This window comes from Bos javanicus, chromosome 1, assembly GCF_032452875.1.
Source record: "Bos javanicus breed banteng chromosome 1, ARS-OSU_banteng_1.0, whole genome shotgun sequence".
Lineage (NCBI taxonomy): Eukaryota > Metazoa > Chordata > Mammalia > Artiodactyla > Bovidae > Bos > Bos javanicus.
Window position 1 is genome coordinate 130,216,697 of NC_083868.1, and position 27,908 is coordinate 130,244,604.

Below are 27,908 nucleotides of genomic sequence, written 5' to 3' on the forward strand. Positions count from 1 at the left end.
TGTACATTTTTTTTGCTTAGCATCTTGCATATTTTTCATGTGTCAGACCATATTTAATTATCTCTAAGGTACTTAATTCATTTTCATTGCAACATAGTATTATACTATGCTAATATATCATTTATCCATTCTGTTTTACATTTGTACTTTTTGGGTAGTCTGAAATAATGCTGCAGTGAGCATTCTAGTAAATATCTTTTGATGAAATGTATACACATTTCTTTTGGATTTATATCTAGGGTGGAATTTCTATGTCATAAAGTAATGTACATTTCCGTTGCTGTACATTTTCAACAAGCCTGGGTATTATTATTTTCTTTAATTTTTACCCATTCTGATGGGTACACACATGGTATCTTATTGTGGTTTTAATTTTTATTTTCCAGAGTACTAATAAAATTGCCAATTTCCCCCTTTATATTTACTGACTGTATTGGTCCATTCAGAAACTGTATTTTTAAAAAAGCCAGAATATATAATCTCCATCTGTAAAAAGAAAGACTAACAAACTCATACACTAATAGTCTTAATCTGATTATTTCTTGGATAATCAAGAAGTATTCGATTTCATGGGTATCAAAGAAACTTTTTTTGGGAGGAGAGCTGGACCACTCAGCATGTGGGATACCAGCTCCCACGTGATCTCTCACTAGAATTGATTCTGTGCCTTCTGCAGTGGAAATGCAGAGTCCTAAGTTCTTGCCTGGAGAATCCCAGGGATGAGGGAGCCTCGTGGGCTGCTGTCTATGGGGTCGCACAGAGTCGGACACGACTGAAGTAACTTAGCAGCAGCAGCAACCACTGGACCACCAGGGAATTCCCTCAAAGAATATTCTGAGTGTTCTAATTGCATTTTATAAAAATAAGTGTTAGAATAGAGATTACATTCCTTTGATGTAGGGCTAGGACTTTTTGGTAGTATGTGAGGAATGCTCTTGGTCCAGTAGGGAAAGGAGAGAGATGAGCACCTCCACCATGAAGTGATTTTTAGAATTTAATTTTTAATTTTATCATTTTTATGGACTTCCCTGGTGATCTTGTAGTTAAGAATCCCCCTGCTAATGTGGGGGACATAGGTTTGATCACGGGTCCAGGAAGATTACCCATTTCAAAAAGCAACTAAGCCAAACTACTGAAGCCTGAGTGCCTAGAGCCTCTGCTCCTCAACAAGAGAAGCCAATGCAATGAGGAGCCTGTGCATTGCAGCAAAGAGTAGTCCCAGCTCTCCACAACTAGAGAAAGCCTGCACACAGCAATGAAGATCCAGCGCAGCCAAAAATAAGTATTTTAAGAATTGTTATTTTTATTTTTTTCCAAAGTTAATAACTAACTTTATTCATTTTTTAAAATTTATTTATTTATTTTTTTACTTTACAATATTGTATTGGTTTTGCCATACATCAACATGCATCTGCCACGGGTGTACACGTGTTCCCCATCCTGAACCCCCCTACCAGCTCCCTCCCCATACCATCCCTCTGGGTCATCCCAGTGTACCAGCCCCAAGCTTCCTGTATCCTGCATTGAACCTGGACTGGTGATTCATTTCTTATATGATATTATACATGTTTTAATGCCATTCTCTCAAATCATCCCCCCCTCCCTCTCCCACAGAGTTATTTTTAAAATATCAACATTGTTTATTGGTTTATTTTATTGAGATAGTCAGTCTAAAATATTAGTTTGTATTAGTTTGCAGGTATATGTACAACATAATGATTCAAATATTTTATCATTTATACTCCATTTATAGTTCTTGTAAAATATTGACTAAACTCCCTGTGCTGTACAGTATATCCTTGTAGCTTATTTATTTTATGAATAATAGCAACGGTGAAGATCGCTCAGTCGTGTCTGACTCTTTGTGACCCCATGGACTGTAGCCTACCAGGCTCCTCTGTCCATGGGATTTTCCAGGCAATAGTACTGGAGTGGATTGCGATGTCCTTCTCCAGGGAACTTCCGACCCAGGGATTGAACCCGGGTCTCCCATATTGTAGACAGACGCTTAGTCTGAGCAACAGGTCAGTTTATTTCTCTCCCTGAGTTTTTGTGTCGTCATAACAAAGATTTTGCATCAAATACTAATTATAATTACTATAGCTCAAGCAAGCAGGATTTCTCAGCTCTTGTCTTGTTGTAGCAAGAATTTGAAACAACAGACTGGTTTCAGCTGTTTTACAGCTCAGGCAGACAGAATTTTATTAAGGAGACAGTGGATAGTAAACACCGGAGACTTGGGAGACCTGAAACCCTGAAGGAGAAGCAGCAATCCCTCTTGGCTTTCTTTTTGTACTTCTTCTTGGTTCTACCCTGTGCAAAATAGGGCTTGTACCCGCCACCAATCAGGAAAGGGAATGCAAATTGGGTGTACGTTCAAGGCCAGTCAGGGAAGGGGTTATGTCTGGGACCCAGCCAAATTGGGCTGTTACATGTTCATCTAGTTGGGCGTGGACTGTTTTGATTGACAGTTGCATGTGACATAACAACAAGCTCTACTATGTCTTTCCGATAATTCAGTCTGTTATAATCAGTTGTATGTATGTGTAGAGTATTTATGAACCCATAATGGGTTCCTGGCTGCGTAAGGTTACTTGAGGACACAGCTTTGCATCAGTGGCTCTTGTGTCGGAGTTGGAGAAGCCCCTTTGGCTAGTTTGTATCCACATTGTGCCTGGGGCGCATGGGCAGGACTTGGAATGACCTCTGTGGTTATTTTTTGTAGCATATCTGTGAGCTCTCCTGGGCGTGTCTTAGGTGGGGTTTAGAGATCAGCTTGCATCCTTTTCAATAGGCTACTTCTCTATTGTTCATGCCTAACTTCCTGTGTGTGTTCAGTTCAGTTCAGTCTCTCAGTCGTGTCGGACTCTGCGACCCATGAATCGCAGCACGCCAGGCCTCCCTGTCCATTACCATCTCCCGGAGTTCACTCAAACTCACGTCCATCGAGTCGGTGATGCCATCTCATCCTCTGTCGTCCCCTTTTCCTCCTGCCCCCAATCCCTCCCAGCATCAGAGTCTTTTCCAGTGAGTTAACTCTTCGCATGAGGTGGCCAAAGTACTGGAGTTTCAGCTTTAGCATCATTCCTTCCAAAGAAATCCCAGGGCTGATCTCCTTCAGAATGGACTGGTGGGATCTCCTTGCAGTCCAAGGGACTCTCAAGAGTCTTCTCCAACACCACAGTTCAAAAGCATCAATTCTTCGGCACTCAGCCTTCTTCACAGTCCAACTCCAGCATCCATACATGACCACTGGAAAAACCACAGCCTTGACGAACCTCCGAAATCAGATTGATTATATTCTTTGCAGCCGTCCATAGTTCATCAGGCACTCTATCTATTAGATCTAGTCCCTTAAATCTATTTCTCATTTCCACTGTATAATCATAAGGGATTTGATTTAGGTCATACCTGAATGGTCTCGTGGTTTTCCCTACTTTCTTCAATTTAAGTCTGAATTTGGCAATAAGGAGTTCATGATCTGAGCCACAGTCAGCTCCTGGTCTTGTTTTTGCTGACTGTATAGAGCTTCTCCATCTTTGGCTGCAAAGAATATAATCAATCTGATTTCGGTGTTGACCATCTGGTGATGTCCATGTATAGTGTCTTCTCTTGTGTTGTTGGAAGAGAGTGTTTGCTATGACCAGTGCATTCTCTTGGGAAAATTCTATTAGCCTTTGCCCTGCTTCATTCTTTATTCCAAGGCCAAATTTGCCTGTTATTCCAGGTGTTTCTTGACTTCCTACTTTTGCATTCCAGTCCCCTGTAATGAAAAGGACATCTTTTTTGGGTGTTAGTTCTAGAAGGTCTTGTAGGTCTTCATAGAACTGTTCAACTTCAGCTTCTTCAGCATTACTGGTTGGGAAATAGACTTGGATTACTGTGATATTGAATGGTTTGCCTTGGAAACAAACAGAGATCATTCTGTCGTTTTTGAGATTGCATCCAAAGTACTACATTTTGGACTCTCTTGTTGACCATGATGGCTACTCCATTTCTTCTGAGGGATTCCTGCCCGCAGTAGTAGATAATAATGGTCATCTGAGTTAAATTCACCCGTTCCAGTCCGTTTTAGTTCTCTGATTCCTAGAATGTCGATGTTCACTCTTGCCATCTCCTGTTTGACCACTTCCAATTTGCCTTGATTCATGGACTTTACATTCCAGGTTCCTATGCATCAAACCTTGCTTCTATCACCAGTCACATCCACAACTGGGTATTGTTTTTGTTTTGGCTCCATCCTTTCATTCTTTCTGGAGTTATTTCTCCACTGATCTCCAGTTGCATATTGGGCACTCACCGACCTGGGGAGTTCCTCTTTCAGTATCCTATCATTTTGCCTTTTCATATGTTCATGGGGTTCTCAAGGCAAGAATACGGAAGTGGTTTGCCATTCCCTTCTCCAGTGGACCACATTCTGTCAGACCTCTCCACCATGACCCGCCCATCTTGGGTGGCTCCACGGGCATGGCTTAGTTTCATTGAGTTAGACAAGGCTGTGGTCCTAGTGTTATTAGATTGACTAGTTTTCTGTGAGTATGGTTTCAGTGTGTCTGCCCTCTGATGCCCTCTTGCAACACCTACCATCTTACTTGAGTTTCTCTTACCTTGGACGTGGAGTATCTCTTCATGGCTGCTCCAGCAAAGCGCAGCTGCTGCTCCTTACCTTGGACGAGGGGTATCTCCTCACTGCCGTCCCTCCTGACCTTGAACGTAGAGTAGCTCCTATTGGTGTGTATTAGATGTTTCCAACTCTTTGCGTGTGTGTGTGTGTGTGTGTGTGTTACTCAATTGTGTCCGATTCTTTGCAACCCTATGGACTAGAGATCTCCATGCTCCTCTGTTCATGGAATTCTCCAGGCAAGAATATGGGGGAGTGGGTTGCCATTACCTTCTCTTGGGGATCTTCCCCCTTCTGGGGGTCTTCCACATAACAATAGTTTGTATTTCTTTATCCCCTGCGGCAGTCACCACCCCCCCATCGTTAGTTTGTATATGTGAGTTTGTTTCTTTTTTATGTTGGAATGTAGATTTTTTTTTTTTTTTTTTAAATTTTGACTGTGCTGGGTGTCATTGGGTCTTGCAGGCTTCTCTAGTTGTGGTGCTCTGTGTGGAGGTTTTGGTATCATCATGTGCCGTTCTCAGTGCTTTTGGATGAGCTTTTGAAATTCTCCCCCCCACCCCCACCCCTTTAAAATTTAGGGTTAGGGTTATGGTTAGGGTTAAAGGTTAGAAGTTCTCTTAGTTCTGTTTTGACAATAAAGTTTTGAGTGGATCTTCATGTGTTAGGTTATTAATAACATTGTTTAAATCTAAAGGATACTAGGAACTTTAAGAATAAATTGTATTTAATTCTGTGTTTGAGTAAGTCAGAGTAATTGACTGTTGAACAAGAGTAAGCAGTATACTTACATTCATTTATAGCCTGTATTAAATTATTTATTACTTTTTGCTTTCCTTTTCTCTTTTCCCTTTTAAATAGACTTTTTTTTTTTTTTTTTGGTTTGTGTTAAAGAGCAGTTTTAGTTTTACAGTAAAATTGAATGGGAAGTGCATAGTTCCCATATATGCAACCTTCCCCCGCCCCCCTCCCCCTCACCCGGCCACATAGCCTCCCTCACTGTCAACATCCTGCACCAGCATGTTGGTAATTTTTGAGTTGACTAATTCCCTTACTTTTGGGAAAGTAAGCATTTTGATATATGTTGACATTACTCTAAAATTATAACATCCCTTTCCTTTTAGAAAGCATATCATTGACCTTATTTCAAAAGCAAAGAAACCAAGACTGGAATTAAATTATTTGCTTCCTAGCCAAATTTTGTTTTGAAGTTTTCAAATGAAGATTTTCAAGTTTAATAGCAACAGTTATGCTCTCCTTTGATTCCTGCTAACATTCAGAAAACGAAGATCATGGCCTCCGGTCCCATCACTTCATGGCAGATAGATGGGGAAACAGTGGAAACAATGGCTGACTTTATTTTTCTGGGCTCCAAAATTACTGTAGATGGTGATTGTAGCCATGAAATTAAAAGACGATTGCTCCTTGGAAGGAGAGTTATTTATGACCAACCTAGACAGCATATTAAAAAGCAGAGACATTACTTTGTCAACAAAGGTCCGTCTAGTCAAGGCTATAGTTTTTCCAGTGGTCATGCATGGATGCGAGAGTTGGACTGTGAAGAAAGCTGAGTGCCAAAGAATTGATGCTTTTGAACTGTGGTGTTGGAGAAGACTCTTGAGAGTCCCTTGGACTGCAAGGAGATCCAACGAGTCCATCCTAACGGAGATCAGTCCTGCATGTTCATTGGAAGGACTGATGTTGAAGGTGAAACTCCAATACTTTGGCCACTTGATTCGAAGAGCTGACACATTCGAAAAGACCCTGATGCTGGGAAAGATTGAGGGCAGGAGGATAAGGGGACAACAGAGGATGAGATGGTTGGATGGTATCACTGACCTGATGGACATGGGTTTGAGTGGACTCTGGGAGTTGGTGATGGACAAGAATGCGTGGCGTGCTGCGGTTTATGGGGTGCAAAGAGTTGGACATGACTGAGCAACTGAACTGACTGACTGGACTGACTGCTACAAATTATAAAATTTGATTTTACCTAGTATTGGAGAGGACATGTTCATATGCTGCTGGTGAATTGGTAAGGTGATCCAGTTGAAGGCACTTGGGCATTTTTGATAGATGAGAATTTGGATGCCCTGTGACCCACCAGTTTCCCACTTTGCATATCCCAAAGACAGTCTTGTAAAAATATACCTGGCGACTTGAATAGTAATGTTGATAAAAGCAAAAAAGTAAGGCATACATATGTTTGTCAACAGAATACATAAATAGATTGTGGCATATTTATATTATGGAATACCATATAAGGCAGTGAAAATGTAACATGGATAAAACATAGAAAAATATTACGTGAAAAAATTCACATCCCCAAATATTTCATTCAGCATATCAGTTTATCAAGCTGAAAAAATGATGATGGGTTGGGGGAGGACACATACGTAAACAAAATACTATTTAAGGATATATGCATATGTGACAGTGTTATATTTTAAAAAATGATGGGATAATACATAATTAGGATGAAGGTTAGGAGGACAGAAGCACTTAGATTATGTTATTGGTGTTCTTATGTGACGTGGTGATTTACAATTTACTGTGTTCATTTTATGCTTGCTTACATTCATCTTTCCATATATTTTGTGTGTGTCAAAGATTACATTAAAGAAGTAAGGGGAAAGCTACTCGTGGTTAGCCACTTATGACGTAGATGGAGGGGTGGCTTGGGAAGTAGAAAGATAACTAGTATATTACAGAAAAGAGGTTTCAAGAAGTAGGAGGTGATCTACATAAGAGATCAGATAGGTGAATAGGATATGAACTTAATTCCCTTTCAGCTCTAACATTTTGTTAAATATTGTGGTTTATGTATTTTCTTTGTTTTTCCCATATTTAAAATTACGGAGTTATAAGCAATTACGGAGTTATAAGCAATTATGTTATATAAGTGATATTATTATTTTTAATTTAGTCCATTTAGGTATTAATATTTTTTATCTTTACCCTTTTTTCTGTAGTGTATCTTCTAATCTGAAAAAGTCTTCCATGAAAACTTCACTTTCAAAAAAACAAGTAATACTGTCTATTTTTCTAAAACACTGAAATGGGAGCTCTTATTTCAAGGTAAGTATGAGTTTTACATCTTTATCAATTATTTTTTCAGTAGTTAAATATAGAAGGAAGATCTGAATATTGGTTACATTTTAAAATCATTTAGTTCTTCTAGGGTGGACATAGGAAGGAAATTGTAAGCTTTGTTTTAAGATTGATACTTAGGATTATGTTTACCACATATTTTAACACAGCTTCATGAAGGAGAGAGGAGGGGTCAGTGGTATTTAAAGATTTTTAGAGAGGTTAATTAAAAACTGAGAGCTTTTCGAATTTAGCAGTTAAGAGGTCATTGCTGGATGGTTAGAGGCCATTTTCCGTCTATGATTGTTGCTAAAAGTAAGTTTGCAGTAAATAGTGAAGAGAAGTTGAAAAAGTGAACATTTTACCTCTTAAGTGATTTATTAAACCAATATATGGTATGTACTTAGTATGTAGCAATCATTTCTCTAAGCACTGTAGTTATAGTGTATAACTATTAACATACATATATTATATATATGTATGTATAAACCAATATATATCTTGGTTCAAGCTTCTTATAAAGAATTTAATGCCCAAATATTTCCCTCCAGCTTTATTTAGATATAATTGACAGACAGCATTGTGTATTTGCTGAACTATTTTTATGCCTTTTTTTTTTACTGTTTTGTGTGTTGATTTACATGGTCTACCCTAGTTATACCATTAACAGGGTCCAGATATTCCGTGCCTGGGTATAACTTGTTTGTTATACGGGGCTCGTAGTCTAGCAGGCAAGTTAGGTGTTTAACAGCACTCATCACTGTGATAAGTGCTGCTAAGTCACTTCAGTCGTGTCCGACTCTGTGCGACCCCATAGACAGCAGCCCACCAGGCTCCCCCGTCCCCGGGATTCTCCAGGCAAGAACACTGGAGTGGGTTGCCATTTCCTCCTCCAATGCATGAAAGTGAAAAGTGAAAGTGAAGTCGCTCAGTCGTGTCCGACTCTTAGCGACCCCATAGACTGCAGCCTACCAGGCTCCTCCGTCCATGGGATTTTCCAGGCAAGAGCACTGGAGTGGGGTGCCATTGCCTTCTCTGTGATAAGTGCTACAAAAGTGAAATAATGATTACCTGAGTTGGGGGTGGGAGTGGATGTTGGTGGTTTGTGAGTTCATTGAGCAGTATAGATTTAAAAGGCAAGTTTGACAGGGCATATGGAAGAGAGAAATCATGTATATGAATGTAGGATTTTGAGTAGCATAAGAAAAGTAAGGAAACCACAAAGAAAGACTGGTTATTATGGGGCAAGCAGATGGGACTGTAACATGAATTCTGTTAGACCTATTTTGATTTTGGAAGTACAGGTAGAACTTTCAGTGTTTCTCCCTAAATGTGGAAATACGAGACTAAAATTTAGAAAAATGATAATTTAGGGCCCAAAGATACAAACTTTGGAGTAATTCACATGGAGCTTAAGCTGTGGAAGTAGCTAACATTTCTAGTATCCTAGCAGAGAGAAAAAGGTAAAGCACAGAACTTTTAGAAATGCTTATTGTAAATATTGGTGTTAAAAAGAATCAATAAAGGAAGAATAAGAAAAGTATGAAGAAGGATGAGATGCTTAGAAAGATTATGGATTTTAATACCCTAGAAGGGCATTAAGATTAATTAAATTCAATAACCTATCTAAGGTATAAACATAACCTAATAATTAATAATTATTAGGTTAATCATATAATAAAGTAACATAGTAATTAGTATGAGATTCTTGATCTGCGAGAACAGATTGAATAGACCAAGATGAGTTATAAGAGGTTAAGCAAATGGTTTTACAAAATACAAAGAAGCATGAAGAATAAAATAGAATGTTTTTCAAGAAGTTTGTGCAGGAAATAAGACAGCAATCATTGGGAAAGTTAGCCACGTAGAAGATATTTTAGCATTTTGTGTGTGTGTGTGTGCGCGCATGTTCAGTCATGTCCAACTCTCTGACCCCATGGACTGTACAGGCTCCTCTGTCCATTTTCCAGGTAGAATTTTCCAGGTAGAAACACTGGAGTGAGTTGCTATTTTCTACTCCAGGAGATAAGTTTAATACAATAACACAGATTTTTTTAATACCACAGGAAAGAAGGAAGTGTAGAAAAAGGTGAATTGGATACATGGAGGGCTTGTAATTCCTGATGGATAAATTTATTTGGATTTTATTTTATTTTAAAAATATTTATTTATTTGGCTATGTTGAGTCCTAGGTGTGGCACACAAGGCCTTTCGTTGTGGCACACAGACATTCTCTACTTGGGGAGCGTGGGCCCCAGAGCATGGGGGTTTCAGTAGAGGCGCACACGGCTCTCAAGTTGTGGTATGGGCTCTGGAGTATATAGACGCAGTAGTTGTGGCTCACAGATTCAGCTGCTCCCTGAACAGGAATTGAACCTGTGTCCCTTGCGTTGCAAGATAGATTCTTAACCACCGGACCACCAGGGAAGTCTCTGTTTAAATTGTAAAATGTGCATAACAAAATTGATCATTTGACTATTATTATTTTCATTTGGTATGGTAAGTTAACATTTGCTATATATGAATTAGGTATGCTTCTTCATGTGTACAAAGCATCTGAATGTTCAGTTTCATCTGTACAGTCATTGCTCGCTTTTCTTTACTTAGAGCAGATACAGAGACTGAGAAATATTGAAAGAATTAATTGTTTCATTTCATATTGTCAAGGGTCCCTTCTCTTGCTGTTGCTTCTATCTATAAATTGAGAAAGAGTACTCCCTTTTTAAAAACTTTAATAAAAAGGAGATTTCCAAACCACATTGTGATTGACTAAGAGATGGTGTCAGAGTACAGAAGTAACAAAAAGGTCTTAAAGACCTTTTCCTGGGAATTTCCTGGCAGTCCAGTGGTTAGGACTCTGAGCTTTCATTTCTATGGGCCCATTTCTAGTTGGAAGTCCTAGTCATAGTAATTGGTCTTTCACTCAGGTATGTCTAGCTGTTTGTGACTCCGTGGACTATAGCCTGTCAGGCTCCTTTGTCCATGGGATTTTCCAGGCAAGAATACTGGAGTGGGTTGCCATTCCTTCTCCAGGGGAACTTCCTGACACAGGGATCGAACCTGGGCCTCCCACATTATAGGCAGATGCTTTACTGTCTGAGCCACAAGGGAAGCCCATTCCTATTTTTACCTTTTTACACTGTTCATGGGGTCCTCAAGGCAGGAATGTTGTAGTGGTTTGCCATTCCCTTCTCCAGTGGGGCAAGTTTTCAGATAAATGAGCTTAAATAAATGTTAAGCCATCCACAGCTCTATATGACTTTATTGTTCTTACTTTATCATCATATTTCATCCTATCAACACCTTCTCTCTAAAATGGAAGTTATCCACATTTTATAGATGAAGGGATCCTTAAACTTGGGATATGTACAAATATGGGCATTTGGAAAGAGCTCAACATGTTCTTCCTAAACATTGGCCATTTTAACTGTTTTTAAGTGTACAATTTCCTGACATAAATATAGTCATGGTATTGTGCACCCATCAGCACTATCCATCTCCACAACTTATTGTATCACCCCCAAACCCAGATAACTCTTATTCTGTGAAGTTGTCTGTCTCTGAGAATTTGCCTGTTCTGTTTAGGGCTTGTAAGTGCAATCATACAGTGTTTGTCCTTTCATGGTTGGTTTATTTCACTTAGCATAGGTGTCCTCAAGGTTCTTCTGTTTAGCATGTATCACAATGTCTCTTTTAAGGCTGAATAAATATTCCATTGTATGTATTAATATGTACCACATTTTGTTTTTCCACCCATCTATTGAGTCAAATTTGACTTGTTTCCACCTTTGGCTATTGTTAATAATACTGCTGTAAACAATGGTAGGAGGCCGTCTATAGGGTCGCGCAGAGTCGGACACGACTGAAACGACTTAGCAGCAGCAGCGTGGTGAAGTGAAGTGAAAGTTGCTCAGTTGTGTTCGACTCTGTGACCCCATGGACTATACAGTCCATGGAATTGTCCAGGTCAGAATACTAAGAGTGGGTAGTCTTTCCTTTCTCCAGGTGATTTTCCCAACCCAGGAATCGAGCCTAGGTCTCTTGCATTGGGGTCAAATTCTTTACCAGCTAAGCCACAAGGGAAGCCCTGGATCATATGGTAATTCTATTTAAATATTTTAGGAACTACCATATTCTTTCAGTGTTTGTACCATTTTTCATTCCCACCAGAAATATACAAGGGTTTACAGTTTCTTCACATCTTTGTCTGGTTTATAGTGTGTTTTTGATTTTGAGCAGTAGAACATTTTAAGTATATTTCCTTAAAAGAAGGTTTATCATAGATTGTTTTCTAGTAGTCTTAGAAGGAACACAAATCTTCATGCTCTGTTGCCAGGTCAGAACTGGTAAAGAAAGTTGTCACCTGCTGCTGCTGCTGCTGCTGAGTCGCTTCAGTCGTGTCAGACTCTGTGCGACCTCATAGATGGCAGCCCATCAGGCTCCCCTGTCCCTGGGATTCTCCAGGCAAGAACACCTAGTTATTAATAAATTTTAGTGAGAGATCCTCACAAAAATGAAAATTATGGGGCTTTGAAAAGAATGCATTGCCCAAAACTTATTCTATGTAATCTGACTGTGATGTTTACTGTACTAAGGACCTTTACTTGGCTTAAGAGAAAGCTATGTGTTTTAATTTCTGAGTAGGAATAACTATGATCTCCAAGGATTGGACAGGATGATTAAATGAGTTAGAATGCTTCCCCTCCCCCAACAGATGTATTTGGAAATTGGAAATTTTATAAGGAGGTGGAGAGATTTTCATTGTGTTGTTGACTGACACATTGTCTGTTTAATAGTTGGGAAAGACATTCTTTGTTTAGATGGATAGAAGACCAATCAAAGTTATTAATAAGCAAAAAAAAGTGCTGATGGGATTATATTTTCTGCAGAGAGGTTTTCAAAACTTTGTACCTTGTTTGCGGTTGTCATTAAGATTTGGAAATATTGAAATAGATCATATTCATTGGCTTCAATATTGTTATAATTTTGCATTTCCTAGGTAAATCTTATGTTTTAACTGCATCATATGGTAATAATAAACTTGAAAAAGTTTATTTTAGAAAGTGCTTATCATGTTGTGTGAACATTATGAATAAACTGAATGGTTTAAACTTGTATTCTACTTTTTACTAGTTCCTCTTCTCCCAGTTCATTGCCTCAGGATTCTTTTTGTTTAACATGCACTGGATGTTTATGCATTAGAAAAATGTTCATAAAGATTATATTGTTGAGTGTCTACTGTTTCTGGTTCTTTGATAACATGCTTTTTGCTTTAACTCAGAAAATAACTGTGGTTAGATTGTCATATAGTCTGCCACAGACAGTAAGGATATTGTGATAGAAATTCTGCTCTCTGCGTAGCATGACCTTTCAAAACTGTTTTCTTTGCTGCAAGCATCTCACTTAGCCTTTTGACTGCCACATGACAGAGGAAGTAGTATATATAAAGCGATATAAATGACTGCCTTGTTCTTGTTTATGTTGAGGATGAACTAGTTTTATGCATTATACATAGAGTACATTTTAAGTGTAAGTTTAAAAAAAAATTCTTATTAGAGTATACTTGATTTGCAATACAGTGTTGTGTTAGTTTCAGGTGTACAATAAAATGAATCAATTATACATATATCCACTCTTGTTGTTGTTTTTTTTTTAAACATTCTTTTCCCATATGGGCCATCACATACTACTGAGTAGATAGGTTTTTATTAGTTACCTATTTTACGCAAAATATTTTATATAGGTATACAGGTAACTAATGAAGTAGTATGTATATGTCAATCTTAATCTCCCAATTTATCCCTCCCTCTTAAGTGTAAGTTTTAAAAGAAAATAATAGTAAATTATAATAGTAAAAATTGAAATGGGAAATCATTTATGTTACTTTGAAGAAAGGTCTAACTTTTGTTTTCAGAGTTTTAAGAATTATTAATTAATGGAGGTTATAATATACAGGTGATGACTACAGATCTACTCTTTTTTGTGGCAAAGATTTTAAAGCAGCTTTGGAATTGTCTTTCTCTTGTTCTTGAAGATTCTTTTTTAGAATGTGAAAGGGTCTAGGGAACCTGAGAAAGCACCAAATTGATTTTAAACTTTAATCTTATTTTCCACTAGTAGCTTAGCTCTGTAATATAAGTATTTATTTATTCATCATTTAGGAAATAGTTACTGAGGTCCTGTATCAGACATGGTGGACAAAGAACTGCAAAGATGACAGAACATGTCTCTGTCATTCAGGAATTCACTATTTAGATTTCAGCAAAAGAGTAGAGCTGAGCAGGATCACAACTCCTTGCTGCAGATGCTAATGTCACTTCCCTCCTGGAATCTAGAGATAAAGACAAGGCTGGTGAGGAGTAGTAGTTAGGGCCATGATGATAGTTAGGATTCTTAGGTAGGAATAATGCTGGAAAGGAAGCAACTGCTGGAGATAGAAAAAATCTAGAGCTTGGGTTTGATTATCATTAACCCTGAGGTCATAGGCACAGTAAAATGGGGAATGGGTTCCCATCAAATGGATTCTTCAGGGTAGGTGCTGCTGAGGAGCTTTACGTCTGTTATTGCTGTTAATCCAGAAAAAGAGTATGAAATTTAGCATCTATGCGGAATAGCACATGAGAATCTAAATTTATAATTTAAAGAATGATGAAAAGTGAACAACTCTGCATAACAGCCAGATGAATCATAGGTGTTTTCTTCTATCAGTCTCCCTTCCTCTCCCCAAGCTCTTCTTTACTGAATTTTTGTTATTTTCTTTCTTTTCTTTATAACCTTACTACCTCTGTTCATCTCTATCTCTGAATGATATAAGGCTTTGAGTAAATGGAATCATATTGTATATATTCTTTTTTATTTCTCTGAATATTATTTATACGATTCATTTATGGTACTATGTATAGCTTTAGTAATTTCCTATATTTTAAAATGTATAATTTATTGAACTGTTCTGTTCTTTGAAATTTTAGTTGGTTTGGTTGCTCTAGGTGTTTATTGTTGCGCGTGGGCTTTCTCTAGCTGCAGTGAGTAGGGGCAGCTCTTCACTGCAGCGTGAAGGCTTCTCATTGGGGCAGCTTCTCTAGTTGAGGACCACAGGCTGTAGGTGTGCAGGCTTTAGTAGTTGTGGCCTACGGGCTCTAGAGCACATGTTCAGTAGTTGTGGCAAACAGGCTTGGTTACTACGCAGCATGTGGAATCTTCCTGGGGCAAGGATCAAACCTGTGTCCCCTGCATTGGCAGGTGGACCCTCATCCACTGTGCCACCAGGGAAGTCCTGATCCATTCTGTCAATGCACGTTTAGTTTGTGTCTGCTGCTGCTGCTAAGTCACTTCAGTCGTGTCCGACTCTGTGTGACCCCAGAGACGGCAGCCCACCAGGCTCCCCCATACCTGGGATTCTCCAGGCAAGAACACTGGAGTGGGTTGCCATTTCCTTCTCCAGTGCAGGAAAGTGCAAAGTGAAAGTGAAGTCACTCAGTTGTGTCCGACTCTAGTTTTTGGATATTATGAAAAATTTCGCATTCCACACCCGTGTACATGTGACAACTTGGATAAGAGGTTTCCTGGCATGGATGCCTAGTAAAGGAATTTTTGATGCCAAAATTCTTGGAAGAGGTTGAATCAGTTTACTGTCCCTCCAGATCTATGAAATGGTATCTCATTGTGGTTTAATTCACTTTCCTTGGTGACTAATGATATTTATGGTACATACTCCTAATATGCTAATGGGACTTTTGGCTCCTGTGAAAATTTCTGTTTAATTATTTTGCCCATTTTTCTATTGGGTTTGTGTTCTTTGTATATTCATTTTCTCACTGTGATGTATAAAAATTGTTTATTTGATCAATTTTTATTCACTTGCTTAACATTCATCATTGAGTCTCCTGTTGTTTTTTGCATAAAAATAGTACCTTAATGTGGCCTATCGGAACATGGATTTGCCCAGCCGCTCCACTACCATTCTGAGTTTCCCTGGTGGCTCAGATGGTAAAGCGTCTGCCTGCAATGCAGGAGACCGGGGTTCAATCTGTGGGTTGGGAAGATCTCCTGGAGAAGGACATGGCAACCCACTCCAGTATTGTTGCCTGGAGAATCCCAGGGATGGGGGAGCCTGGTGGGCTGCCATCTATGGGGTCGCACAGAGTCGGACATGACTGATGTGACTTAGCAGTAGCAGCAGGCCTTTACATATGTTCTTTTTCATTTTGGCTAGCCAATTTCCTCTCTTCAAGACTGTTCAAATATCCCTTTCTCTTGGAAACTACTCTTGGCTCTACCTGCCTCAAATTCATGTACTTTGTGTCTGTATACTTAGGAAAAATATGGTCATTTTAATCAGATGATTAGTCAAGAGGAGAAAGAAAGCTGTCAACATGTCCATTTTTACCAGGGGATTAAAAAGTGTATGTGCAGAGTGATAAACAAGGATGAAAGCTAAATGATGCATGATTTTGGAACATCACAATGGTAGCCTCATCGGTGTCCCCCACTCCTCTTCATAGTTCTGTTTTCTATTTGAATGGAGAAGGGTGATTCAAAAAACACAGTGGTAGAGTACACAGCATTGGACTGAATATAACTGAGAGAGCACATGTGGGTTGTTTTTTTTTTTGAATAAATTGAAACAGTTGATGTACAATATTATGTTAGTTTCAGGTGGACTGCATATGATTTGATACATGCATACATTAGGAAAAGGGCTTCCCTGGTGGCTTAGATGGTAAGGAATCCACCTGCTATACAGGAGACTAGGTTTACCCGTGGCTTGGGAAAGATCCCTCAGAGAAGGGAATGGCTACCCATTCCAGTATTCTTGCTTGGAGAATCACACGAACAGAGGAACCTGGCAGGCTACAGTGTATAGGGTTGGACAGAGTTGGACATGCCTGAAGCAACTTAGCACACACACATATATTATGAGATGATCAACACGATTGGTCTAGTGCCCATCTATCCCTATACAAAGCTATTACAACTTATTATTGACCCTATTCCTTATGCTGTGTATTAGATACTTGTGGCTATTTTTAAAAAAATTATATAACTGGAGCTTTGCATGTTTTACTTCCCTTCACCTGTTTTGCTCACTCCTCACCCCTCTCTCTTGTGGCAAGAGCCTGTTTGTTCTCTACCTGTGAATCTGTTTTCATTTTGTTTATTTAATTTTTACACTCCACATGTGAGTGAGATGATGCATTTGTCTTTTTCTGTCTGACTTATTTTATTTAGCATAATACCCTCTAGATCCATCTGTGTTGTAAAAAATGGCAAGATCGCCTTCCCCCTTTATGGCTAAGTAATAGTCCATTATAGATACAGATATTACATCTTTATCCAGTTGTCTATTGATGGACGCTTAGGTTGTTTCCATATCTTGACTGTTGTAAGTAATGCTGCAGTGGACATTGGAGTGCATATATGTTTTTGAATTTGAGTTTTGGTTTGTTCTAGGCAAATGCCCAGAAGTGAAATTGCTGGAAGTTCTATTTTTAACTTTTTGAGGAACCTCCGTACTGTTTTTCAATAATGGCTGCTCCAGTATAGTCCCACCAACAGTGCACAAGGGTTTCCTTTTTTCCACGTCCTTGCCAACACTTGTTACTTGATTTTTTGACAGCAGCCATTCTGACAGGTGGAGGTGGTATCTCATTATTGTTTTGGTGTACATTTCTCTGATGGTTAGTGATGTTGAGCATCTTTTCAGTGTATCTGTTGGCCATCAGAATGTCTTTGGAAAATTGTCTATTCAGGTTCTCTGCCCATTTTGTAATTGGGCTGTTTGTTTTTTGATGTTAAGTTGTATGAGTTTATGGTTTGGATGTTAACCCCTTAATGGATATTTTTTTCAGATATTTTTTCTGATTCAGTGGGTTGCCTTTTCATTTTGTTGATACTTTGCTTTGCTGTGCAGGAAAAGTTTGATGTAATCCCACTTGTTTATTTTTGGTTTTGCTCCCTTTGTTTGAGGAGACATACCCCGCAAATATTGCTAAGGCCAATGTCAAAGAGTGTGCATCCTGTGTTTTCTTGTACAAGTTTTATGGTTTCAGACATTTAAGTCTTTAATCAACATTATGAATTAATTTTTGTATTCTGTATGAGAAAGTAATTCAGTTTGATTCTTTTTCATGTAGCTGTCCAGTTTTTTGAATACCATCTATTGAAGAGGCTGTCTTTTCTTCATTGTTTGTTCTTACCTCCGCCTCCTTTGTCATGGATTAGTTGACATATAAGTGTGAATTCATTTCTGAGTTCTCTATTAGGTTCCTTTGATCTGTGTGTCTGTTTTTGTGCTAGTACCATACTGTTTTGTTCTGTGTTTTGGCCACGTGGCATGGCTAGTGGGATCTTAATTCCCTGACTAGGGTTTGAATCTGGAACCTTGGCAGTAAAAGCACAGAGTCCTAACCACTTTTTCAAAAATACGTGTTTATTTGGCTGCACTCGGTCTTAGTTGCAGCATCCAAGATCTTTAGTTGCAGCATGAAGGGGCTATGAAAACTATACACAGAAGCATTTTGTTATTCATTGTTGGATAGGTTATGAGGAAAATTGGTTGACAGGGAAGTTTTATTTATTTTTGTTTGTTTTAATTAAGAACTTCTTTTGGTAGTTTTATTAATTCGTTTTTGACTTTCCTGGCTCTTTGTTGCTGTGTGGGCTTTTCTCTAGTTGTGATAAGCAGGGGCATCTCTAGTTGCAGTGTGTGGGCTTCTTAATTTGGTGGCTTCCCTTATAGGAGAGCACAGGCTCTGGGGTGCGCGGGCTTCAGTAGTTGGGGCTCTTGGGCTCCAGAGCACAGGCTTAATAGTTGTGGTGCATAGGCTTAGTTCCTCTGCGGCATGTGCTATCTTCCCGGACCAGGGATCAAACCCATATCTCTTGCACTGGCAGGTGGATTCTTTACCACTGAGCCACCAGGGAAGCCCAAGAAAAAGTTTTAAAACAGACAAATTCTTGCATAGACCAAACTTAGACCAGTGTGGAGAAGGGTAATCCTGAAATGGTTTGGGAGAAATGCTAGCTTTTTAGGATTCTCATTTAATTTTTACATCCTACAATTTAATGTTGAAAATGACAGCAGATGGAAATAACTAAAAGGTTTGGCGCCTGTAACAGCGCTTTTTTCTACAGCTGTAAGCTATTTAAAATTCTTCTCGTGTTACTGTTTGCCATTCAGATGGCTTTCTGGCACTGAATCGGTTCCTAGATGCGAGGGCTGTTGGGTAGTTACTCACTGGCCTCCCTACACACTTGTACACTCTGGTTCATGACTCACCCTCCCAGCACTTATATGTGGGTACCCTTTGCTATACAGTAATTTTTAATTGTTTGATGTCACTTGTTATAAACAAGTACCGTACTTGATTATGATTTCTCAAATCAAGATTTGTTGTCATGTAAAAAGAAAAGAAAACCCACCCTAGTTAATCTGTTGGTTCCATTGCTACAGGACTGAAAAACAGAAGCAGTAGTTGTCCAGACTGTGAAACTTTTGTCTGAAGTATGTATCCCATAATAGGTACAAAGTATATCCACTAAGCCAGGATTATAATATTTGCTTCACTTTGCAGTTTGTACTATTATGTAAACTGAGTAAAATGCAAAGAAAGGGTTACCACAGAGTTGTGCCGAGAGATGAGGGAGGCGGTTGCTATTTGGACGGAATATCTATGGAGTCTCTGGGATGCTGGCAGTGTTCTAATTCTTGATATAGATGGTGTTTTTTAAATAGTAATTTGTAAAGTACTTTTCTGTTTATGTATTATTTTAAGCAAAAAAATATTTTGAAATAGAAAGTACTTGTACATCATGTTGGAGAATTCCATTAGCTGTATCTTTAATGGTTGGAGAAGATCCCCATATATTAGCAATTGGTAATGAGTCTTTGTCCGATTGATTTGATATATTTAGAAAAATAATCACATGTACTCTGAATCATGGTAATGGTCCACCAGTGACTGAAGCAAGGTTAATGGTTAGTTCTTGTGCCACTGGGCTTCCCTGGTGGCTCAGAGGGTAAAGCGTCTGCCTGCAGTGCAGGAGACCTGGGTTCAATTCCTGGGTCACGAAGATCCCCTGGAGAAGGAAATGGCAACCCACTCCAGTATTCTTGCCAGGAGAATCCCATGGACAAAGGAGCCTGGTGGGCTACAGTCCACCGGGTCACAAAGAGTCGGACACAACTGAGCGACTTCACTTTCTTTCACTTTCTTGTGCCCCTAATACTATTCATTGGAAGTAGAAGAGAAGGGACAGGGTGAAGGGAGAACACTGTGAGGATGAAATACATCTTCTTGGTAATAAATATCCAATTAAAATAATTTTTTTCTTATTGGTAAGTATAATTGAACATTTAGATTAAAAGCCAGGAGAGCAGACTGAAAATTAGGAACACTGGAAAAAATAAATAGCATTATTTAATAAAAAATGGAAATATTTCAGGACATCCCCTGCCTGGCAATTTGGGGGAATGCAGGTTTGATTCTTGTTCCAGGAACTGGGATCTTGCGTGAGCCCTCGAGCTCTCCACAGCTGAAAAATCTGTGTACCACCAGTAAAGATCCCCAGTGCTGTGACTAACACCCAACACAGCCAAAATAAATTTAAAAGTATTTAAAACAAAGCAAAAAATGAAATATTTGAATGAAAAATGTTTAAATAATTTTAAATTGAGTATCCTAAGAAGCTAACAGTTTGCAATATTTTGGAAGAATGGAATGATGTGATTTTTATTTTTTTAAATTTTTGTAAGAAGATTAACATACTTTAGACCTGGTAATGTGCTGAACTAAATTTTTCATTAGCCCATTGAGTGTGAAGAAATAATACCAATAATGTACTGTCCCCACTCCCCATGGGAGTACCATTGTATTGGATTAGGTTTCTAAATTTCTGTTGATACTTTTATCTGACAAAGTTGTTGGGAATGTGGGAGTTATTTAAAATTTTCTACTGCTGTTTAAATAAAGAGTGCTAATTTATATGGCTTGTTTCAAACCTTATTCAAATGTTCAGAGATTATCAGTGGAAGGAGCAAATAAAAGTTAAGGTGAAAGTATGAATTGTGGAGCTACCCTGTGGTTTGATGATCCCCAGGCTTTTGAGATGCTTTGCATTGCCGTATGTGTATGCTTGGTCTTTGCAACCCATGGACTGTAGCCTGCCAGGCTCCTCTGTCCATGGAATTTTCCAGGCAAGAATACTGGAGTGGGTTGCCATTTCTTTCTCCAGGGGGATCGTCCCAACCTAGGGATCTAAACTGTGTCTTTTGCATCTCTGACACTGGCAGGTGAATTCTATACCACTATGCTATACCCTGTGTCCTAAAGCATAGAATACTGCTTAGATTCTGCTGCTCTATGTGATCGTCAAGATTGTACTTCTCAGACCTTAGGCCTCTGGGATTAGCTTTGACTATTACTGATTTTGGAGAGGCCCAAATTCTTACCACATAAAAATTCTCAATAGAGAAAGATACCATACTAGTTAGAAATGAAGAACACTGACACTCCAAAATGGGCAGTGGATGACAACAGTTGGTTTAATTTGATTTATTTTAAAAACAGAACATCTTTTATTTGAATGCTGAATACATTATATTAGTACACAGAGTATGCTGAAAATAGAATTTTTTAAAAAAACTTAATTTTGGCTGTGTTGGGTCTTAGTCGCGGCACATAAGCTCAACTCAATAGTTGCATTGCACAGGTTTATCTCTAGTTGAGGCGCACAAACTCAGTAGCTCTGCACCACGTGGGATCTTAGTTCTCAGACCAGGGATTGAACCCACGTCTCCTCTTCTGTAAGACAGATTCTTAATTACTGGACCACCAAGGAAGTCCCAAGAATGGAATTTTTTAAAGAAAAATTAACTTCAGTGATTCAATTAAAACAGACAAATATAATTCCTAATAATTTTTAATATAACATGAATGATAAGTAGATATGTCAGTATTTTGTGAAGTTCACTTAGAGTGTTACATTATCCGATAAATTGTTGTTGTTCAGCCGTTCTTTGAGACCCCGTAGACTGCAGCATGCCAGATTTCCTTGTGCACCACCATCTCCTAGAGTTTGCTCAAACTCATGTTCAGTGAGTTGGTGATGCCATCCCACCATTTCATCCTCTGGGTCTTAGTTGTGGCCTGCGAGATCTTTATCTTTATCGTCACATGTGGCATCTAGTTCCAGGACAGGGGATCGAATCCTGGTCCATTGTATTGGCAGTGTGAAGTCTTTGCCTCTAGACTACCGTGGAAGTCCCAAATCCTTTCTTGAAAGTACCTTTCTAGTTTGTTTTGCAATATATATAAAGAATCTTAAAGAAGTTTATAATAAAGATTCTAAACCCTGTCAGAGCCAACCCCCCTTTTGGTAGCATGTTTTATTTATTAAAAAAAAATGTATTTGGCTGCATCAGGTCTTGATTGCATCATGTGAGATCTTTCATTGAAGTCCGTGGGCTTAGCAGTTGTGGCACTCGGGCCTTCTAGTCATGGCACATGGGCTTATGCTCTGAGGCATGTGGGATCTTAGTTCCTCAACAGGGGATCAAAACTGTGTCCCCTGCATTGCAAGGTGAATTCTTAACCATTGAACCATCAGGGAAGGCTGTGGTATGTTTTATAATACTTATTTTCCTATATTAAAAAAGAAATTTATAGGTAATATCTGCTTACATACATTAAGAAAAATGTGATTTAATTAAAAGAAAGATCATTTGTGATAAAAAATATTGTGCTATTTGTGTGCTAAAAAACAGTGTGCTATTTACATGCTAAAGACACTCAGGTACAATTGTAGTAGACCACAGTGTTAGTTGCTCATCTTATACCCCCTTCCTCTCTCTTCCCCTTCCAGACTCTGGTTTTCCAGCCTAAATTTCTGTGCATTAGGTTGTACTCATGATTTTTTCCTTTTTGCAGTTAAACAGAATTCTAATTGTACTTACTATACTCCTTTATATTTTACTCTATATATATCCATAAAGATTTCTAATATACACATTTGACAAACCAGTGTAAATAGCTGCTTAATATACCATCAGATAGGGGTATAACCATTGGTTTATTTGCAAGTTTGTCATTTGTGTATTTTGCTTTGTGTATGAAAATTCTTCTGAATTCAGGTTTTAAAACATAATTAATGAGTTAGTAGGTTTAAAAAATTTTCAAGACTCAATGCATATTTGCAGATATTTTCTAAAAGCTCTTTAGAATGCCTTTTTTTTTTTTTTTCCTTCCCCAACCAAATGGAATTCAGGAGCTTGGTTTCCGACCAGGGTGGAACCTATGTCCTCTGCAGTGGAAGCTCAGATTCTTAGCTGCTGGACCTCCAGGGAAGCCCCCCAGCTTCTGTTTTTAGATGATAAATTTGAATATTTTATTTCAATACAAATGATAAGATTCAGTTCAGTTCAGTCGCTCAGTCGTGTCCGACTCTTTGCCACCCCATGAATCGCAGCACGCCAAGCCTCCCTGTCCATCACCAACTCCCGGAGTTCACTCAGACTCTCACGTCCATTGAGTCAGTGATGCCATCCAGCCATCTCATCCTCTGTTGTCCCCTTCTCCTCCTGCCCCCAATCCCTCCCAGCATCAGAGTCTTTTCCAATGAATCAACTCTTTGCATGAGGTGGCCAAAGTACTGGAGTTTTAGCTTTAGCATCATTTATTGAAATAACTGCTAAATGATTTAGCAATTATTCTTTAGTACTTTTTAGAACTACTTTAGAGAGATCTTTTACATGAAATGATAATGATTCAGATAAAATAACCGTCTTTAACAAATGGAGTGCTATACTGTTCAGTTTTTCAGTGTTCGGTATAATGGATACTTTATTGTAAGTCAGTCAATAAATAAGGCTGATAGACATGGGGGGACAGAAACCCAGATAAATCAAAATCCTGTCACTTGTCTGTGATTAGAACCTGCAGGTTTAGATAGTAAATGTGGTGTTATGATAAGTGCACTGCCACTTCCAGTTTTTTTTTAATGATCATTAAATAAACTTGTCTTCTAGCTATATCCTATAATAGTAAAGAAATAAATATTAAGTAAATGCTATTCCATTTAATATTTTTTAAAATTCCCTTTCAGTCTCTACCAAATTTTTTCCCCATGATTTTCTAAGAAGTTTTTGTCTGAACTTCTTGTTCATCTGTATGAGGTCTTGTTCATCTGTATGTTGGTTTCTGCTTATCACTTTATTGAAAGAAGTAAAATCCAGTAGTTTTCCTGGCACATTGCTAGGGAAACTGAGAATGTTTAAACCCCTTCCTCTCTTTCTGCCAGTGAACAATTGACAGGATATGGGTTTGTAATTATAGTCTTAAGGGCTTCAGTTCAGTTCAGTCACTCAGTCGTGTCTGACTCTTTGCGACCTCATGGATTGCAGCACGCCAGGCCTCCCTGTCCATCACCAACTCCCGGAGTTCACTCAGACTCACGTCCATTGAGTCAGTGATGCCATCCAGCCATCTCATCCTCTGTCGTCCCTTTCTCCTCCTGCCCCCAATCCCTCCCAGCATCAGAGTCTTTTCCAATGAGTCAACTCTTTGCATGAGGTGGCCAAAGTACTGGAGTTTCAGCTTTAGCATCATTCCTTCCAAAGAAATCCCAGGGCTGATCTCCTTCAGAATGGACTGGTTGGATCTCCTTGCAGTCCAAGGAACTCTCAAGAGTCTTCTCCAGCACCACAGTTCAAAAGCATCAATTCTTTGGCACTCAGCTTTCTACACAGTCCAACTCTCACATCCATACGTGACCACTGGAAAAACCATAGCCTTGACTAGACGGACCTTTGTTGGCAAAGTAATGTCTCTGCTTTTGAATATGCTATCTAGGTTGGTCATAACTTTCCTTCCAAGGAGTAAGCGTATTTTAATTTCATGGCTGCAGTAACCATCTGCAGTGATTTTGGAGCCCCCAAAAATAAAGTCTGAGTTGAGCTAATTGTCACTGCTGAAGTTCCTTTGCTCTCTGATAGCTTCCTTGAAAAGTTGTTTTCATAAGTAGTCTCATGCTTGTCTTCAGCCTTTGATCATTTGCTTAATGCTCAAACTAAAGAGCCATACCTGACTGAGGTAGGGTCTTGTGCTTGCTGTGCCAGGGTAAGCCTGTGCTAGAGTAACCCTGTGAAGGGTTGTTGTGCTAGGGCAACCCTGTGAAAAACATTTTCTTTAAGGAAGGAGAGGGAATAAGGGTAAACGTAAAGAAAAAATAATTATAAAGTATGTTAATTGCTTGGGAAAAAAAATCTGACTTTGGTCTTGGCTGTGTCTCTGTGTCGCCTAGGTAACTTAAGTAATTTCTCTGGGCCTTAGCTTCCTAATTTTTAAAACAGGAAGGGCCTGCCGCTCCTAAGGTACCGCCCAACCTGAAACCATGAGTTACTTCTCAGGTTGGACTCTTACGTGTGATGCTCCATATAAGATAAGGGTGCCTTATTGGAATAGGAACCAGAACGCATTTATTTTAATACAATTATGTAGCAGTAATTTTCTTCAGAGTATCTTTATAAAAGATTTATCTGATACCAGTTGGTTTGTTACCTTATTTGTTTTAGGTCAGATAAAGGACATACTATTTTTAATTTCAGCTCAGCACATTTTGAGAGTATACCCCCTCTCTCAGTACTTAGCTTAAAAGTATTGTGAAAGAAGCTCCTAAGTGCTGCAAGTTACCCTGTGGTTTTAGGTAGACTACCCCATCAGTATGTTTACTAAGTGTCTTGAAAACTAAGAGCCACTTATACTCACCTTATATTCTTCTCATCAGATAAGGGGCTAAAGTCTTCTTGACTTAAGAGCTTCTTTTGCCTTCAAGAATTAGCTGAAAACAAAATAGCGAAGTATAAGATACACTATTGATTGACAAGTAGAAATGTATGAGAAATTTTATTCATTACTGTTCATTCAGTTCAGTTCAGTTCAATCACTCAGTTGTGTCCGACTCTTTGTGACCCCATGGACCGCAGCACGCCAGGCCTCCTTGTCCATCACCAACTCCTGGAGTTTACCCAAACTCATGTCCATCGGGTTGGTGATGCCATCCAACCATCTCATCCTCTGTTGTCCCCTTTTTCTCCTGCCCTCAATCTTTCCCAGCATCAGAGGTGTTTTAAATGAGTCAGGTCTTCGCATCAGGTGGCCACAGTATTGGAGTTTCAGCTTCAGCATCAGTCCTTCCAATGAGCACCTGGGACTGATCTCCTTTAGGATGGACTGGTTGGATCTCCTTGCGGTCCAAGGGACCCTCAAGAGTCTTCTCTAGTACCACACTTCAAAAGCATCAATTCTTTGGCATTCAGCTTTCTTTATAGTTCAACTCTCACATCCATACATGACTACTGGAAAAACCATATCCTTGACTAGATGAAGCTTTGCTGATAAAGTAATGTCTCTGCTTTTGAATATGCTATCTAGGTTGGTCATAACTTTCCTTCCAAAGGGTAAGCGTCTTTTAATTTTATTGCTGCAGTCACCACCTGCAGTGATTTTGGAGACCGAAAAAGTAAAGTCAGCCTCGGTTTCCACTGTTTCCCCATCTATTTGCCATGAAGTGATGGGACCAGATGCCATGATCTTAGTTTTCTTTTTTTTTTTTTTTAATATTTATTTACGTGGCTGCACTGGGTCTTAGCAGCAGCATATGGGATCTAGTTTCCTGACCAGGAAATGAACCTGGACCCCCTGCACTGAGAGCACAGAGTCCTAGCCACTGGACCACCAGGGAAGTCCCTGATCTTAGTTTTCTGAATGTTGAGCTTTAAGCCAACTTTTTCACTCTGCTCTTTCACTTTCATCAAGAGGCTTTTTAGTTCCTCTTCATTTTCTGCCATAAGGGTGGTGTCATCTGCATTTCTGGGGTTATTGATATTTCTCCCGGCAGACTTGATTCCAGCTTTTGCTTCTTCCAGCCCAGTGTTTCTCATGATGTACTCTGCATAGAAGTTAAATAAGCAGGGTGACAATATACAGCCTTGACGTACTCCTTTTCTTATTTGGAACCAGTCTGTTGTTCCATGTCCAATTCTAACTGTTGCTTCATGACCTGCATACAGGTTTCTCAAGAGGCAGGTCAGGTGGTCTGGTATTCCCATCTCTTTCAGAATTTTCCACAGTTTATTGTGATGCACACAGTCAAAGGCTTTGGCATAGTCAATAAAGTAGAAATAGATGATTTTCTGGAACTCTATTGCTTTTTCGACCATCCAGCGGCAATTTGACCTCTGGTTCCTCTGGTTTTTTAAAAACCAGCTTGAACATCTGGAAGTTCACGGTTCATGTATTGCTGAAGGCTGGCTTGGAGAATTTTGAGCATTACTTCACTAGCATGTGAGATGAGTGCAATTGAGCAGTAGTTTGAGCATTCTTTGGCATTGCCTTTCTTTGGTATTGGAATGAAAACTGACCTTCTCCAGTCCTGTGGCCAGTTTTGAGTTTTCCAAATTTGCTGACATTTTGAGTGCAGCACTTCACAGCATTTTCTTTTAGGATTTGAAATAGCTCAACTGGGATTCCATCACCTCCACTAGCTTTGTTTGTAGTGATGCTTCCTAAAGCCCACTTGGCTTCACATTCCAGGATGTCTGGCTCTAGGTGAGTGATCAGAGCATCGTGATTTACTGGGTTGTGAAGATCGTTTTTGTATAGTTCTTTTGTACAGACTAGATAAATTGTGGAGATCCCATTAATCCTTTGAGAAATAGTAGGAATTATTGTAGAGCAGTGATTCTCAAACTGGGCAGTGTGAAATGCCTCCTATAAGATGCTTCTGAAATTTGTGGACATTGATTTTGTTGTTTTAGTGATTGGGGGAGGTACTACTATTATGTAATGGTTAAAAGTCTTATTATTATCTGATCCTAGATCTGAACTTTATTTACATAAAGAAATAATACAAAGTATTTTTGCATGATTTTAGTACATTAATTTTGGAAGATAGAGATTTAAAAAATCTCTGGCATCAGTGGCTTTTGTGGCATTTAATTAGTCTGCATTTGTAGTTGTCACATCCATGGTGATTGTATGTAGAGATTCAAACCTCTGACTACTCTATTGTGCACATAATGGTTATATCCAGTTTTCACATACTGAAATATAGATTTTTATTTTGTTTTATTTATTCTTTGTATTATAATTAGAAGATTAAATGGGTTTATTTTGAAATCAAGTGTATATGCAGCCATGAA

The 27,908-nt window shown here is 38.9% G+C and overlaps 1 protein-coding gene across 3 annotated transcripts in view; it reads left to right on the top strand.

The window, feature by feature from the left end:
* PIK3CB (phosphatidylinositol-4,5-bisphosphate 3-kinase catalytic subunit beta) overlaps positions 1 to 27,908 on the top strand; it is a 179,840-nt gene that overhangs the window by 42,276 nt on the left and 109,656 nt on the right. For all 3 annotated transcript variants that reach the window (XM_061420465.1, XM_061420458.1, XM_061420451.1), the window contains exon 2: positions 7,594 to 7,699. The gene's annotated coding sequence lies outside the window, so the exon portion shown is untranslated. The remainder of the gene's footprint in view (positions 1 to 7,593; positions 7,700 to 27,908) is intronic.